The sequence below is a fragment of the Cyanistes caeruleus genome, chromosome 3 (assembly GCF_971803275.1).
Source record: "Cyanistes caeruleus chromosome 3, bCyaCae1.hap1.1, whole genome shotgun sequence".
In the NCBI taxonomy this organism is placed as follows: Eukaryota; Metazoa; Chordata; class Aves; order Passeriformes; family Paridae; genus Cyanistes; species Cyanistes caeruleus.
The window spans coordinates 32,460,594-32,478,341 of record NC_141703.1 but is presented as its reverse complement, the minus strand read 5'-3'; the positions used below and the strand labels follow the sequence as shown (position 1 = coordinate 32,478,341).

Below are 17,748 nucleotides of genomic sequence, written 5' to 3'. Positions count from 1 at the left end.
ATGTTTCCTGGGAATTAAAAATGAAATCTACACTTGGGTTCAGAAGGAATGAAAATCAGACAAAATCTAAAGGCCACTCTGGAAATTTCATGAGACTTTTGAATGTGTGGGATGCCTATGAAAGCAACTGGCATCTGGCATGCTTCTCCCTCTGTGAGACCTTCAGGCAAAAGGATACTGTAATAATGAAAAAGTAGTGATAGCTTTTCCTCAGTAATGAATTAAAGTTTGCAGAACACAGCAAGGAGCCTGGCATAACGGCATTGCATTTTTGGAGAAACAAAAGTATTACATTATTTTTCAATCAAATATTTCATACACTGAAACACATAAAGCAGCTGGAAAAAAAAATCAAATTCAAATTCTTTCTTTCAACCCCAGTGATAAATGGCTTCCTTCAGGTTCCAGGAGACAGATAAATTTAAAGACAGGCTTTCATGTAGCCTTGATTTCTGCTATCCTTTCAACTAAGGCTCAGGAATGCCATATAGAAGATAAAATTTAATTTCCATGAGAGGGTTGGATGACTGGGAACTGAAAATGGCACATAGGGCTGTGTGCCTCTGTAAGTCGCTGGTTCAAGTGGAGGTCGATCTGTGCCCGAACTTTGCTCCTCTCTGATGGTGGTTGGGTATATGGTCCGTGACATGGATCAGCCCTTCACAGCTGCTTTCTGCATCCTTGCAGCTGGCACAGTCCCAGCTACTTTATTTGCCAGATACTACAGGGCTATGGGGACAGTGGTGGCAATCAGAAGGTCAATTACTTCTTTGTCATTGCTGGATTTTTGGTCTTCCGTCTGACCAAGGTGGAGTTATTCACTTGGCAGCACAACAAAACTACTCTGCTCATATTATGCTATTTCTATGGCTGGCAGAGAATTTAACTCTCCACTGCTGTCAGCTGAACAGCTTCCAGTAAGACTAAAAATAAATTTTAAACCAATGCCCTTTCCTCCTTCCCATACACTATATATTTCCACACATACTAAAATCCCCAAACCAAACCATGACTGAAGATACTTCCACTTCCCTGTATTCAAGCTGATCTTTGAAAGATTATCAATCATTTCAGTGAATTATGGATTATTTCCCACTGAACTGATAAGGGAGGGAAAAATAAGCCTTTTCTTTGAAAATTGGAAGGAAGAGATAGTGTTAAAAAGGCTTTTCTCAACTGTGCTGCTATCGTTCTGGAAAAATCCGACCTTCGTAAATTCTATAGTTTTGTATTTTTATGCCATGGAACAGCATCATATTAAAGGCATGAGAATTGCAGAGTCTGTACTGGAATTGCTATTCATAGAGAGAGAATAAAATGTAATGTGTCTTCTTAAGGAGGCAAAAATGAGATTTGACTCTAAAAGGGAGAAATAGAAAAAGGATCATGTACGCTCTCATCTCCCTTCACCTTCATCAGCCCTCACCTTGAGCTGAACCTGTCGTCCTGCAGAGCCTGCTGCCCACAGTTCCCATCTTACTGAGTGCATGAACAACACCTTGGTGCTGAAAATTATTACTACCTTAGGTGCTTTCCACATTCTGTTTACAAGACCACCAAACTATAGCTCTCCGTGGTTTTATAACTTTGCATAGATCAACATGAAGTCAAAATCATATTTCTGTGTCCTTAAATTTACAGGTGTCAATAGCAGTGGCTATTGACATTAAAGTGGTTTTTTGTTTCTTCTCTGGACCATCTCAGCATTTTTTTCTGCGTTTGTTATCTAATCAGCATGATGCATCAACTACAACAACGTCATTAAAACGAATTCTGGCAATTGAAATTGCCTGAAACACAGCAAAGCAATAATTTTCCATATCTCCTGCTGTCTACTGATACAAAACTCCTACTCTGTTTAGAAGAAAAAAATTGAAGGGCATTTGGTGTTTCTCTGGATAAATTTAATTTTACATAGAAATACCAAAACATTTAACGAAAACAATTGGAACTGATGTCACAGGTTTTAGAGAGATCAAACCTCATATGGAGTTCCTGGAAGAAAAGACTGTAGTAAATAAGAAATACCTGGAAATCTACTACCATCTATAGAAAACTGATGCTTATTTTACAGGCTATGTTAATTAAAAATCATTTCCACAGCCACTTCATTTAAGCTTAGGGTGTTTCCTAGTTTTAATGCAAAGCAAATATTCAAAAAGCCCCTTAAAATAGTCAGAATTTTTAAATTTTCTTTATTTGTAACTCATGAAAAACTTTTTTTAAAGAATAAATTATGTAAACATGATTGGTTTTCAATCCAATAATTTAGATCAGTCCTAGATTAATTAAAAATAAAGATAAAAATAAAGATAAAAAAAGAGATAACAATAAAGAGGTCTCATGGTGAAGCATATGCATGTGTGTAGTTCCCAGGAAGTACAAACTTCAGTATATCCCTAATTTTCAGTAGATGTGGTTAATCAGAAATCCAAAAAACTTTGTGACACATTTGTCTGGGTCACAAAGAATTATTTGGAGATTTTGCAAATATTCAGCTGTGGAATAATTAAAGCTATAACTTCCCCTTGGAAAAGGTAATACAAGCTTCAGCAGGTAGTGGTCTTTCCCAAAACACAGATCTCAGTGGAGTCACTGATCAGAGTTATTATTGAACTGATCATATTCATGACACTTCCTACATATAAACAGCTGCAAGTCCACTTATGAGAATAAATGTGAATTATTCAAATAGATATAAATATTTGAGAAACATCATAACATATTTCAATGTGTTATGATTAATAAATTATTCTTGATTATCATAAAATGATCAGACTAATGACATGAACCAGTACATTTAATCAGCATTTCACAACAAAGGAGATAACAGTTTGGAGATATACTTCCAAAGATTTTCTTCCATGATTTTTCCAGCAAAATCTGTTTGCTTCCCAGAGACACGATCATGATTAACATCTTTCTATTCAAATACAGTTTATATAACAACGAAAAGCTTCATTATGTCATAATGTCAATGCACATGCAAACTGGAAGGGTTTCAGCTGAGACATTACATTTCTCACTTATTTGATTTTCAGGCATCCAGTCGGAAAGAAAAAGCAGTGCTTAGCTGGCTATGTACAAAAAAAGGTGTGCAGTTATTTTTCCCCAAGTAAAAGTTCTCTTTTATGTACAATTAGAACAAAGTTTTCAACAATTGTTACAAGTAGCATTCTGATAAAAGTAAAAATATATGAATGAATTAATTAGTTTTAAAAGCAAAAGCTATATTGAAATATATTGAAATATTAATGAATAATTTTACATTAATCATCATGTGTCCAGTTATTCAGTGATGTACTCAAAAACATGCAGAAAATACCCTCACTAAAACTTAAAAATGCCAATTTGAGTCTCTAGTTCAACAGCTAATATCTTGGTTCATAGTTCTAGATTGCCTATCAAATACTTTAATCTAATTTTGTTGACAAACATCCATTTTCATGGTCCGCTGCCCAAACAGCTCCACTTACTGATGTTTTTCTTGCTGAGCTATCCAAAATTATAATGAAATAAATTCTGTACTGTTGATACAAGTGCAGGGTACCTTAAAGGACAGCAGCAGACTCAAAGAACCATAGCTTGATTCCTGTTGTGTAATGTGTAGTGATATTAATGCAGGCTAACAAACGTCTGTGGGTTAACACTGAATTTTACTAGGTAAATATATGCCTTCCTCCACTCTAACAGTAAACTTGGTCCTTAATTCTGTGCTATATAGATGATATAGATAGATATAGATGATATAGATAGATGTATAGATATAGAGATATTAGATATATATAGATATATAGATATATAGATATATAGATATATAGATATATAGATATATAGACAGAGATAGAGATATAGATAGATATAAATATAGATAGAGATAGATAGAGATGATAGAGATAGAGATAGAGATAGATAGAGATAGAGATAGAGATAGAGATAGAGATAGAGATAGAGATAGATATAAATATAGATATAGATACAGATATAGATACAGATATAGATATAGATATAGATATAGATATAGATATAGATGATATAGATACAGATATGGATATAGATATAGATAGATTAGGACAGCAAATTTGGAGCCTAGCACTCCTGGAACATTGATTATCAGCCCACATTTTTCCTGGTGAGAAATAATTGGCCTTGAAAGTATTTCTCTTGATTAGGGCAGATTGAGCTGCTCTAGTCTGTAGTGTCTTGACTGTTTGAATCTTAGCATTCATTTACCATTTCTCAGTATCACCTTGCAATGGAAGGAAGGAGCTGTTACCAAGATTTCCTTGTTCTCTGTGTGTTTAGACTTTGAGCAGTACAGAGTGATGGCAGCACCGTCTGCTCTGCTACAGCCCATTAAGGACCAGCACCTCCATCCTTTGTAAGCAGCGGATGAAAAATTTTCACTGCGCTCTTAGTGCAACCTGTGGTTAATTACACTGATGTATTGGTCCATGAATTGCTCAAGGACATCTTGAACCTTTGAAAGTAAACAACTAATTGATAATTCAGTGAATAAATTAATAGATTAATTGAATAAATAGAATTAATTAACTGAATTAATAATCTTTCACTTAACATGTATATTCATCTTCAAAAGCATTTGGGCTCATGCAAATATTCCTCATTGCAGAAAACTTTAAAAGAATTACATTTTGATTGAAGACAAAATGCATCAGTATTTTTTATTCATTGGTGGGTATTATAATAAGACTTACTTTCTGAAGAACAGAAAGCCACATAACATTAGGAAGTTATATTTAAATAAAGATAATAAAACAACTTTGTCCTCTGTGGGGACATACTACTTAAGAAAACCTTCTGCCACTATCTTTTCCATGTTTCTTTGTTTGTTTGTTTTTCCTTGCATGACTACACCTCAGAAAAGTTTGTCTTTTTTCAGCAATAGGGACCAGGTGGTACAATATGTTCAAAAATCAGAAAATACATTTTCATCTGGTATAAGAAAGCATCCAAGAACACTGCAGTTACCCCAAAACAGCCAGTGAAATTTTTAACACACATTAATTTCTTTGCCTTCTTTAGGAATGTGTTAAAATGCTATTTATTAGTGGAATCTGCAAATAAGCATTACTCAGTCCAATGAAACATTAATTATAAATACATCTTCTGCCAGATCTAAGTATTGGATGTTTATGAAATTTATTTGTGCATGTAGGGCAGACTGCAAAGCATAAAACTAGTCATTAACTTGAATAGTACTTCTCTCATGTATTTCATAAAATTTTTCAATTAATTGAAGTTTCTTCTTATGAAGGGAATGATCTCTGTGGAATCTGATTCCTTCACCATCCATTTTTCTTCCCTTTATCTTCAGGGCTTGTATAATTCTTTTGCATATTAAAATCCCCTTTTTCTTCAAAATATTTAGGTGCTTATATAAATGCATGCATATAGTTATTCCATTTACTTTCAATGTTATGATGGTTTGAATGAATACTGTGACTTAAAAATTAGATTTTATACATCAGAGCCACTGGCAGGTTGTGTTGGTTCTCATAAAGCAAAACTCTGACTTAGGTGCAGAATCAGGCTTGTTACCTAAAATAAGATTTCCCAATTGTTCAGAAGTTAAGCTAATATTTAAACCCTAGGGAGAAATGAAGTATCATTATGTCTATTTCTTTATTTTATGGCTTGATGCTTTTTCCCACCTTCTGGTCTCCAGCTAGGATCATGAATGGAAAAAGACAGAGAAAAAGGCTGTTCTATCACCACCTGCTCAGCAGCAGAAAACAACACTGCTCACAGCACAAGCACAGCTGCTGCTGTAAGAATTTCAGCACAGGTTTACAAATTGATGAGGCTGAGGTTTTGGGGATTCTCCCTTTATAATAACTTGAAAAACTATAGTAAAGCTCTCCAGTTACTCTGTCAATTAATGCAGTCTACATCTATATGGAGCCAGACATATGTTGTTAGGGAATATCTAACTTGTACCTAACTTCTAAAACCAGGAACAATTTGGTCTGAATTTAATCTGAGCTCATTTAGGTAAGTTTGAGGTAAGGCCTAGGAATTTCCAAAAGAAACAGGGGTAAGAAATATGTCCACATTTTTAGTAGTTTTACTTAGATCTTTAGGTGTCTGCAGCTAGTTAGAGAGATTTCTTTTGTAATCCTCCAAAGCCTATGTCTGAATGAACTGGCATGGAGAGTTAAGCAGTGAGAATGTTAGAAAGCTTTTAATAATGGAGGAGCTGGGCATGGAAGAGCAGCAGTAGCCCCAGAGCCTTTCTCCAGGGACCACAGACAGACAGATTGTTCCCAGGGCATGAGCCAGAGGTGACAGCAATGGCCAGTGCTGGAAGTACTTTAGTTCCCAGAAAACTCTAAAATCAATCAAGTGCAACACAATTTGACCAAAATGTCTCCATATCTGGAGAGCGTCCAAGTGGCTGGGCTCCTGTGGTAAAGGCACAAACTGGCTTGATTTTTCTGAAGTGAAATATTTCAGATCACAGCGTGGCCTCACATCAGTCTTTAGTCATTTCACACCCTAAACGTGCACCGGTTGTGTCCGTTCTGGCTCCCAATTGCTCCCACACACCGACGTAAGGTGCAGTGTGATTTGCAGTGCTGGAAGTCCATGAGCACCACCCCCACTAAAACTACTCATGTTGCAGGACGTTTCATAGGCAGCGAGGCGAGGAAGTTCAGGGAGCTGTAGTGTTCCAATACAGGTATGTCCTTGTGAAGCTCTGTTTGAAAGACTACAACTCCCAGAATATTCCACTTTTTCATTAACTGCTGCAGAGACTTTTGTAAGATGACACCTGCTGCAGGAGAAAAAAAATTAAATAACTCCAGGAATCAATTGTTAGTGCGTAAGAAGAAATTAGGAAAGCGTACTTCTAAAATGATATTCCAGAATCTGTGTTGGGTTGGTTTTAGGTGGCTTGAGAAACCAACATACAGAGGACTTCATACAAAGAGAAAAACAGCAATACAAAACCGGTTATTTCTATTTTATAGAATGTCCTTTTCAGTGTTCCAGCTTAGCACTGAAAAGAGTGCTCTGGATCTGAACTGGAGTTGAACTCCACAAAAAACATCCAGAAGGCAATATTTGGGGCAGACATAAATACAGTCTGAATGGGAGAGCTCAGCAACTCTGTGAACTTGGGGATATATGTCTCATCTAGGGAGCTACTCAGCTCTCTAGATATATATATATATCCCTATATGTATGCAAAAGCATATATAACATCTTTTTATTTCAACACATTTTTGTCTATAATTTGGTTGTACCAAATCACAAAAATCATATATGCAGCACAGTTAACATTGGACTCGAACAGGGACTACAGAATGCCATAAACTTCCAGTCCTGACCCCCAAATATTCCTACATGTGCATTTTTGCAGCTGTGAACTTCTGTTCATTATTGTGAAAACAGATGATTGAGGACTAACTTCCAGCATATGCTAAAAGTGTCTGCATCTTTCAATTTCTTACCTAAAAATGAGTGTTCCCAGCCAACAGGAGCATATCTAGACCACTTCCAACAATTTCCTGGCCTAATATTCTGAAGACTGAATATAACCCATGCCAACAGAGTGAAATACCTGAAGATTTACACTTTAATACTTTTCTAATGTGCAACACTATCCCTTAGAGAAGTCTGAAAAGAGCACAGTAAAAAGTGGAAATTGCCAAGTCTGAAAAGAGCACAGTAAAAAGTGGAAATTGCCACATATTGTAGGGCCATGAAACGGATTCTTTCAAACTGGGAATTCCTCTAGCTTCATATTTTATTCACTATTTGACCTAGTACAGAGGTATTTTCTCAGTATGCATGCCAGGCACACTGAGTTTTCTACAACTTTTAGTCACCAGTTCTTTGGGTCAGCCCCAGAGTTTCTGTGTGCATCCTGGATGTTAACACCCTCCTGAGGATGAAGTTCCTTTGTTTACTTCATTACAGAGCAATGGCTCCTGCTCTCCAGAATGCTGTAACCTGCAAAAACTGCATCAGTGGCACAGGGATAATGACAGTGGCCGGCTGTCCTGGTTTCAGCCGAGGACATGAGGGGTGGAGCCTGGAGCAGGTTGTTTGTATCTAGGTCATTATTCTATACCCCATATATATATATATATATATATATGGGGTGTATCTGCAGGGAGACAGAAATAAGGGATTTGCAGTTCTGAGAAGAAAAGGTTGTGGCTTTGGGTGGAGAGGAAGGTCATGTGCAGGGGAGTCCAAAGCCAGTTTTGTCTTTCCCGCAAGAGAGGGTGGTGAGACAAGCAGGGTGGTGATTATCATCTCAACTGGAGGGTTTGTCTGCCTTTTTTCTTGCATTGTCTTGGGCTTGAGAAAAAAAACTGTGGAGGGAGCAGTGGGGTGGTGCTGGCCATGATCATGTCACAGACTCAGTGAGGATTTTGCATGTAATCAGTCTTTTATGTATTGCTGCTATTACTATTGCTGCTGTTACTGTTTTTGTTTTCTTATCTCATTGCTGTTTCCAGAAAATTTTTGTCTCAACCTGTAACTTCTGTAACCCTTTTTTCTCTGTCTTTCATGAGAGGGAGTGAGGGGAGAGAAGTGACTGCATTGGTCCTAACTTGCAGCTGAGCTTAAACCACACCACCAACCCATGCATTGTTTGTTTATTCTTGACTTCAATTGACTGAGAAAAACACGCACTCCATTAGATGACAAGATTATCATAACTACAGAGATTCACAGAATGACTATTTGCATTTTCAATTTTGAAGAATATCTGGAAAGTCAGAGAAGAAACACTATATGCTCCATGCTCCATACTTTATTGTGAATACTATGGTATTACAGGCTGTGCACTGAGGTCTTTAGCTGATGATTTAATTGCGTTCTGAATTCCCAGCCTGTAGTAAGGGACTCCTGCAATTGCAGAGCGGGCTTTCCAAAGCATGCAAATGAGTGGCTGTGCTTCTGCACATCACTTAGAGGTGGCATGGCTCTTCCTCAATTGTATGCTAACCCCTCCTTCAATAGCTTTCTTTTGCAGAGGAAAATTTAATGAATAATTTCATCTTCTTCCTCCTCCCCTCATTAGGTTTGATACCTGTACCTTATGGAAGCAGAGAGGGAGTTATTCCCACTTTGTCTTGAAAAGCCAGAGCTACAGCTTTACCTTGATCTAGCCTTCACAATCTAACAAAGCTTTATGCTTTTCATTTTTCATAAGTTCCTTTTCCCTGGAACTTAGTTGGAATTGGTCTGGGTGAAAACTGAAGAGAACTCTCAGCTTTAAATGTGCTAACCTTTTAAAGCTAAGAATGAGTGAAAACAACAGGAACATTTCATATTTTAGGATTAAGGATTCCACATTTTGATCTCACTACAAAGCAGGAGAAATCTGTGTGTGCATGTTATATAGTGTGCTGGCGAAGGGCATGGATGGTTCAGCCCTTCTGACTGGAAAACCTAAGGAAGATTTACAGACACTAACTAAAAGCCAGCAGCAAAGACATTAAAGTGGATTCTGAGCTCATCTATATGATGAAAGATTAACTTTTAATAAATTCTCTACAGTTTTTGCATTTACATAATTTTACCAAAACTGGAGGCACCTTAACCTTGTTGTATCATACCTTCATTGTAAGCTCATATTTTCAGAAATAAATGCAAATGCAAATCACCTAGGACATCTTTAATTCCCATATAAATTACAGCAAGGATAGAAAATAACTTTGACATGGGTCTATGTGTCTGCTTTCAGAATATGATCTTCAGAAAGGAATTAGCAACTTTTACCTTTTAAAAATAGGGAAGAAAATATATGCTATTGTATATTCCAGGATACCAAGATTAAATATTATTCAGATTCATTTGCCTCAATTTAGATATCCAAAACTGAGAGAATTTATAATCTACTATAAACTAATAATCTCAACTAATAATCTGAGATTATCCAGACAATATTTCTGTGTGTGCTTTTACAATGGGATTCAGCATTTTCTAAGAGTTTTCTAACACACATTATATGAATCACATTCTGAAGGTGTATATTTTCCTCAATTTACAAGTAGGGGAGATGGATCTCATCCTCAGAGTCCAAAAATTCAAAGAAGGCAAAAAATTGTATTTTTAAATTACACTAGTTATTTTAGTTTCATTCTAGTTCTGTTCTTTACACTCAAAACTTGAGACAGTGCTGGATACAAAGCAATTCAGGTCTATTTTCATAGCAATTTGGTGTACTCCAGACTCTGATGTATGTAAATAGTCTGGAGAAAATCAGAGCTGATAGCAAAACAAGGAGCAAACCAAGCTGATGGTATAATCACATCTACTAGTTCAGTATTAAATTGCCCTGTAGTCCTGCACCAATGGGATAAAAAAGGGCCAAAAACCCCATCAGATGCCACCCATCACATGAACTTTTTTTCAGATGGTATGCATGCCATGTCTGGTCTGAGAATTGCACAGAGAAGAAGTTTGATATTCTTAATTTGTTTCCTGCTTCTGTTTTTAATTAAAGGGAGAACAGAAGGGACAGAAGGTGCATGTTCTGTGTCACCTTTTGCAGTGAGTTTTCTGTTATCTCTTTGTTCCTGCTGTCCTTACTCCTTGGCTATTTATTTTGTTAACAAACAATCTGTCTGCAACTAGGTGTTTTGGTTATTTTTAATTAGTATTATGTCTGATTTTAACAGAAAAGCCAAAGAAAAATGATCCATATGTAGAATAAATCCCATTTATACTCATCTCTGCAATACATCATTAATGCTCTATTTCAAATCACTTGCCTTCATGCACCACAGCCATTGTAATGGGAGTAACAATGTTGCTGTGTAATGAGTAGAAGAAATGACATTTGCAGTGTGGATGGCTTTACTTCATTCAGGTGACATGTCCATGCATCCATTCCACCATTCTCCAAGCATCCATCTGCCTGTCTACTGTTATATAGACACACTGTTTTATACATACAAATACCTGCATCAGCACTGCTTTATATTTCTTTCTTTAGGCTCTACCTTTTTGTAAGAAATACATGTAATTTCTCACACTGTTAATTAGCTTACATTTGCATAGCACATAATCTATTATGATTAAATTATTTGCTACAGTGTGCAGAAACTGGAATGCTGTGCTAGAGAATGACATTCAAGACCTTTACTGCCAGAAATTGGGATGTGAGATTTCCAGAGAGCAAAGGAGAAGATAGAGGAAGAAAGGCTGGAAAAGGAAGAATGTTGGCAGAGTTCCACACTGGTGAAAGACAATTTGATTTTAAGTCAATTTAAACCATCTACAGTACCAAGAAACTGTTCTTGGTGGAGGGGGATGGCTTCTTTTTCAACAACAGAATTTTTTTTTTCTGCTCTTTATCAGATCAAGAAATCTGGTTTCCAGTCTCACTGCAGACATACCATGTTCAAAGAAGGTAGCTGTGGAGAGTCACCAAGGAACCTGCCTGTTGTGAATGCTAAAGAATCTTTTAACCCACATATACATCAGATATGGGTTTTAACATTCCAAATAATTGAATATTATCCAGCGGCTGGAGCTTAAAATTGTCAGATATTAAAAATATGCCAATTTATGATATGCTTCTGATGAAGATGATTCCACAGGTCCTATTTGGTTGGGAATTACTAGTATCTAGGAAAGTTCAACTGATCATGTTAGTTATTCCTTGACGAGAATAAATATTCAGCGAAGTTTAATACTGGAATGAACTGAGCCATCTCAAGATATCAGAGACAGTCCTGCATACATTTTGATATACGAAAGATTTCAAAGAAAGATCAAAAGTAGTCATTTCCTTCTTGTATTACATTTCTTGGTGAACATGAACATGATCAAGGTCGATGGAGTATCAAGCAAAAAGTTTCTAGGTCATGTACAATCATTTCCTCATTTTTTTTAATAAGCCAAAAGGATGGAAGAACACAAAACCGAGTACAAAAGGTAAAGATATGCTAAGTTAAATGTGATAATGCTAAATTATCCACTTAAAAATGTTGAACTCCAAACTAAACCTCAACCCCAATTTTGTGAAGTTTGACTTTTAAAATCTGTTACAAATTTAATGTGTCTGCAATAAACTGTCTTTTAATATAGGAAATACTGCAAATATATAGAAGATATGAAAAGCTCCGTCACAGGCAGTTTTTTCTATACATACATTTTTTTTAATAGCATGAAAAAAAAATAAATTTAATCTACCAGTATTCTACACAAAATATTCTGTAGGACTTATGATCACAGTATTTCTCCAGTAACTGGTTTAGGCTTTTATACCAAGGGGTAAAAATGTCTCAGTTAAAGCTTTCTACACTTAATCACAGGTTAAGTTGTCTTCACAAAATACAGAAATTTCTTTTGAAATGTTGTTCTTCTGGCTCCTTTTTTGATCAGTCAATCCAATAAAGTTACAGTATTTTTCAGTTATTGTCTGCCATCACTTGGTAACTGTTTTAAGGTAACGAGCCACCTCCATTCATGACATGAATACCACATATGGGGTGTTTCACAAAAATGACACTATTTTTAAAGGATGCTCAGATATTTATTGAACTGTGTGTGCTTGGTTAGAAAGAGGAAAGTGCACAGTGCACAGACATTGTCATGGTACTATTTTTGATAAGAAAACATATTCCTTCAGCTGTATTCTGAGAAAGGAATATGAGAGTAGAAAAACAAGTTTGCTCTTCCGCATGAACTGAGCTTCTTCAGTGAAGATGTGAAAACAAAGTTAAAATAGAAGGTTGAGCAGCTGCTCCAAAGACTGCAGAGGTTTGGCTGTGGGTCTGTACGCTGGTTTATAGAAGTATTTCTCTTTGAAGCACCTGAACTTACTGTATAACAAGTTCCAGGCTGCCTTGCTTTGTCTAAGAGTAGATCTGATCCTCTCCTCGAACACAGTTGGCTCTGACAGACAACACTCCACTGTGCCAAGAGACAGTGAGCAGCACTTCTCACTGGTTTGTGTGTGATGTTACTGTGCAAAAAGACTGGAGAAGAAAAGGCCTTTATTACTTAAGAGGTACAGTCCTCATGAGAATCCAACTAATTTCCATTGGCTTCACTGATAAATAATGTTTTAATAATGCATGGTCCCGATAGCACAGTAAAGCTCACACAGAAAGGAAAGGTAATAAATGGATTTTTAACATGAGCAACAGAATAATTTACCAATTTCGAACTCTGTTTCTCGGTGATACTGAAAACCAGATTTTATGAAGATTCCATTTCTGAAGAAATTAAGAAAGGCAGGTGAAAAATATTTTTGATATGATGACAAAATGAAATGGCAGGATTTGAAATGGTAAGAAAATAAACCCTCATTTCAAAGTTGTGTACTATTACTACAATTGTTATATACTTCACAGCCTATTCCATTATTTTTTCTGTATATTTATTCAAAAAACATCCTATTTTAAATCCTTTATCTATGATAATCCTTTATATTTATTTCTACCTGTATCTGTGATCTTAGTGGCCTGAGGAGCTCAGTACATACATAATGAGAATGTCTATTAGTCTGCTCTCAATACTTTTGGAGGCATTCCTGTACAGTTAATACTACATTTAAGTTGCACTAGGAACACGAAGACAAGGGCTCTCTTTCAGCTTTATGTCCCATTCTTAACATCTCTTTGACAACAGAGATGTAATTTCTACAGTAACTACTGTGTTGCCTTATATAATAGAATGCGATAGTGAAGAGGCAATGTTTGTGATGAAACCTTATTTTTTCTTTTTCTTGTATTAAAAACCCCCAAAATTTCCAAATGGTTGACAAGGAAAAAAACCACACCAGATAACAGAGCTTTATGTGGTTATGGAACTGTCCTGGAGTTTCAGATCGAATGCCATTTGTTTTTTGGTTTGTGAGCTATGCATGTAAATACTTTTCTTTTTTGTCATACATAATGACACAAATGGCATATATTATATCATATTGGAGTACAACAGAAGACTCATTTTCTAAATGAAAAAGTTTCATGCTCATAAGGAAAATCTTCCATATTGGTGGCTAGGATTCCTTACTTAGAATATTCTGAATTTTTTTCACTTTCATTGCAGTGGAATTCTTTGGTATTAAGAATAAAGACAATTACCTTGTTATTTAATTTGTTTATATATTAATAGAGCAACCTGACTGCAGGCCATAAAGTGAAGAGAAGAGATTTTTACTTCAAAGTCATATTCACAGAGCCATAGAAACATTAATATTGGAAGGGATCTCAGGAGGTCCTTCAGTTCAAGTTCCCTGTTCAAAGCATTGTTAGCTTCAAAGCTGGATCAGGACTAGCTGAGTTTGAAAAATTTCTGAGAACTGAGATTCCAGAGCCTCTCCCATTGAACCTGTTTATTTAGCTACTCTGACAGGAGATTTTTATTCCCTTACACCTAGCTGGATTTTCCTTTGCTGAAACTTACAATTGTTGCTTTGGTCCTTTTGCTTTGTGTTTCTGAGAAGAGACTGTCCTTCCCCTTAGCCTTCTCTTTTCCAGGCTGAATGAACCCATCTTTCTCAGCTTCTCCCCAGCCACCTTAGTGGCTTTCAGCTGGAATTTTTCCAGTTTGCTGATATCTGCCTTGTTTTGAGGTACCCAGATCTGGCCTCACCAGTGAGGAAAAGAAAGGAACAACCACTCCTTAAGCTCTGGGGAACACTGCCTGGAACACTGTCTGGGGAAAACACCAGCTGCACTGATCCCTACAGGAAGTTCTGGAGTTAAACTGAAGCAAACCCTATCAGAAATGCTGTTGGGTTTAAAGCCTGCAAAGTCATGGATAAACAAAACCACAGGAATGGAGACACAGGGTTCTTCCTGAAATTTCTTGGTGTCTGACAATGCAAGATTTCTTTCCACCTTGTAACTCCAGTCTCCAAAGATACTCAGCTATATCTACTGGAGAATCCCAGCAAGGGAGCTGAAGACATTTCACCCTACACCTCCCCACATAACCTCTATCCTGAATATTGCCACACTTGAAACAGGGAAGTAGGAGGAGACAGGATTTCTCTGCACCTATTTATGTATAAAGATTATTCCCTTAAACAGCTATTAGAGAAGCAGACATTGAGATAAAAACAATCACAGCAATATTCACAAGAATACATTACCAAAGCCCTTATAATTTTGGGCTGTCTGAATCCTGCAACCTTTAGTGGTTAGCCTGTGCTACTTTAATCATGTTTTAGCTCTTTTTCACAAAGAACCAGAGCTGAGTTCCTTTTGCATTCAAGACTAATTTTTCTTAAGTGGTAGGTAAAATCTCCTTTTTATGCCTCCTCTATATGCTAAAAAAACTCTAGATGCACTTTTTCAACAACATCTTCAATTACTCAGCTGTCAATGAGAATCAACAAGGTTTCAAATTATTTTCTAAGAGCAGCTGGAGCAACTATTTGCTGATTGTTTATCTGACTGCCATCCAACAGATATATCTTACACTTATATATAGGGAGGTTTAAAATTAACCAGATGACAGTTCCAGAGCAAAGTGAAGGTGGTATTTCTTCCCCAAAACATGGTTAAACCAGGTACAGGATGTTCTAGATACTAAATGGTTTCATAAAGTTTAAAAATCCACAAGAAGAAGTCCAAAAGAAAAATGCATAAAAGCAATTAAATGCAAAGATGTCATCTTTAGCTCAAGATATCCTTGGGTTAAAGATATGGGAGGGATAGGAGAATGCACAGAAAATACTAAAACTTTTCCATTTTTATACTCTTCTATGAGCATTTGGTCTTGGCTACAGTTAGAAACAGGATACAGAGCTAGAAATTTGGACAGGTACTATATGGCCTTTCTTATGTTCTTATGCCAGCTGCTAAGTACAATACAGCAGCAAAACCAGGAATAACAAAGCTATAGTTTTAGAGCTCAAAATATCTGAAAAGATAGTCAAATCTCTCTGCGTGTCCTATTTTATGACTAATCTCGTCCATATCTTCTGCATGTCATGAACAGAAAATCAGTGAAATTTAAGATTCTGGGCAGAATCTTTTATTCTGAATCTGCTTCCATCTTTACAGAATTTATCACCTATGTCAAGGGGCCGTTTGTGTTGCTGAGTACATGGGTACAACCTAAGAGCCCTGTAGTAACTCTCACTTTTGAGCAGGGTGTGTCAGCACGTAGTGCAATTACTGTGTGCTTATTTTACTCATGAAGGTTTACAAACAGAAGATTCTTAAGGAAAAATTCTGAGATTACTATAAGTAATAGTATCCACTATTACAGAGCTATAAAAGAAATACATACTCAATTTAGAAAAATGAATTAATTTCTTTGGAAATGGGGAGTGTGGGCTGGAAATAGCAAAGCTTACCTAAAAGATCTGTAAATTATGTGCTTGCAAGTGGCAATCCTTCTTTACATGTGTACTAAGGAATCACAAATTCCTTAAATCTGGGTCAATCTTTCACATCAAGTCTACCTTATTTTACAAGAGTAAGAAAGCTTTTGCTGTGCTCCTGGGGATTATGTCTTTGAAATCTGTAGAGGTAGACTTGTTTCAGGTCAATTTTATTTTGCTTTTCCCTCCATTTATTTCAAAACTTTGCTTTCAAAAAGCTCTCTTGGCTTCAGAAATCCCTATTTAATACATAACTGCTGATGGACTAGACACTAATGCATTATTTATTATTTACATTCTTATTACATGCTAGCTTCAACATCCTACCTTTGTGGGTATAAGTGCTTCATGAAGCATTGACATTTCTTCTGTAGTTTTCAATTTAATGAAAAGTAGAAGTATAGTTGCTAAAAAAAAACATAGTTCAGTGATCTGAGTGCCTATATTATGCAGAATCAGGAATCTCAATCCAGTGGATTCAACTGTAGCCTGCTAAAATATTTCTGAACTTTACACTCACTCTGGGGTTTAGCTGCTGTGTGACAAGAGGATGACTTGACTAAACCCAATTTAGGAATTTCTTGTATAAGCTGATCCTTTTTACAACAGACAATTCAGAAAAAAAAGACTTTTTCATAACCAGCTAGAATCCTCAAGTCTATTTTGCTTTATCTGACAGTGTTCTCTCTGACAATGCAGTTTGCTGCAGAAAGCCTAGAAATAAAGATTTCTCCTCTGCTACTCTACTACTGAAAAAAACCCAAAAAAACAGGACTAGGAGCAGCAGCTGTTGGTGTTATCAGAACATTTTCACAATTTTTTCCTTTAGGTTGATTTTAGTCTGGCCTATGTTCTAAATGCCCTTTCACAGTTGGTGTGTGTCTCTGATGCACTGCTGGAACACAGCTCCCAGTTCATCTAAACCATTTCATCTAAAAGGAATCTCACTTGTGAGCCCTGAGCCATCTCCATGGTGTCCAAAGCACAGTAAGGGGAATCAAAAGGGAAAGGTCCACTGGCCTGAAACAAGAAGCTGATACAATACAGCCACAGATGTACCAAAGCAGGAGAGCAGGAGATGCTGGAGGATGTGTGTGGCCCTACTCAGGTGTCCAGTTTGCACAGGAGGGGTGGCCATCCTGGAAAACTGGGAAAGGCAGCTGGGCTCTTTCAGCTCCCAGAACACAGATGTTACTGTGGGCAGCAGAGAGTCTTTGCTCTATTCTGATTGCCCACTTTGAACATACTTTCAGCAGGAATTTCAGGGAGAGAGACCTATGCTTGCATACATTTTTGGGACCATTTTGAAATGCCCTGGTTTACCAGTGGCTTCCTGTGACTATCTGTCCCAAGAGAGCCTATCACAATGTTTTAGTAAAAAAACAGGACTTATTCTACTGCATGCTTATTGG

General features: G+C 36.7%; 1 protein-coding gene across 4 annotated transcripts in view; it reads right to left on the bottom strand.

Moving 5' to 3' along the window:
* The window catches only part of GABRG3 (gamma-aminobutyric acid type A receptor subunit gamma3), a 290,524-nt gene that overhangs the window by 70,634 nt on the left and 202,142 nt on the right, over positions 1-17,748 (bottom strand). The window lies entirely within an intron of this gene.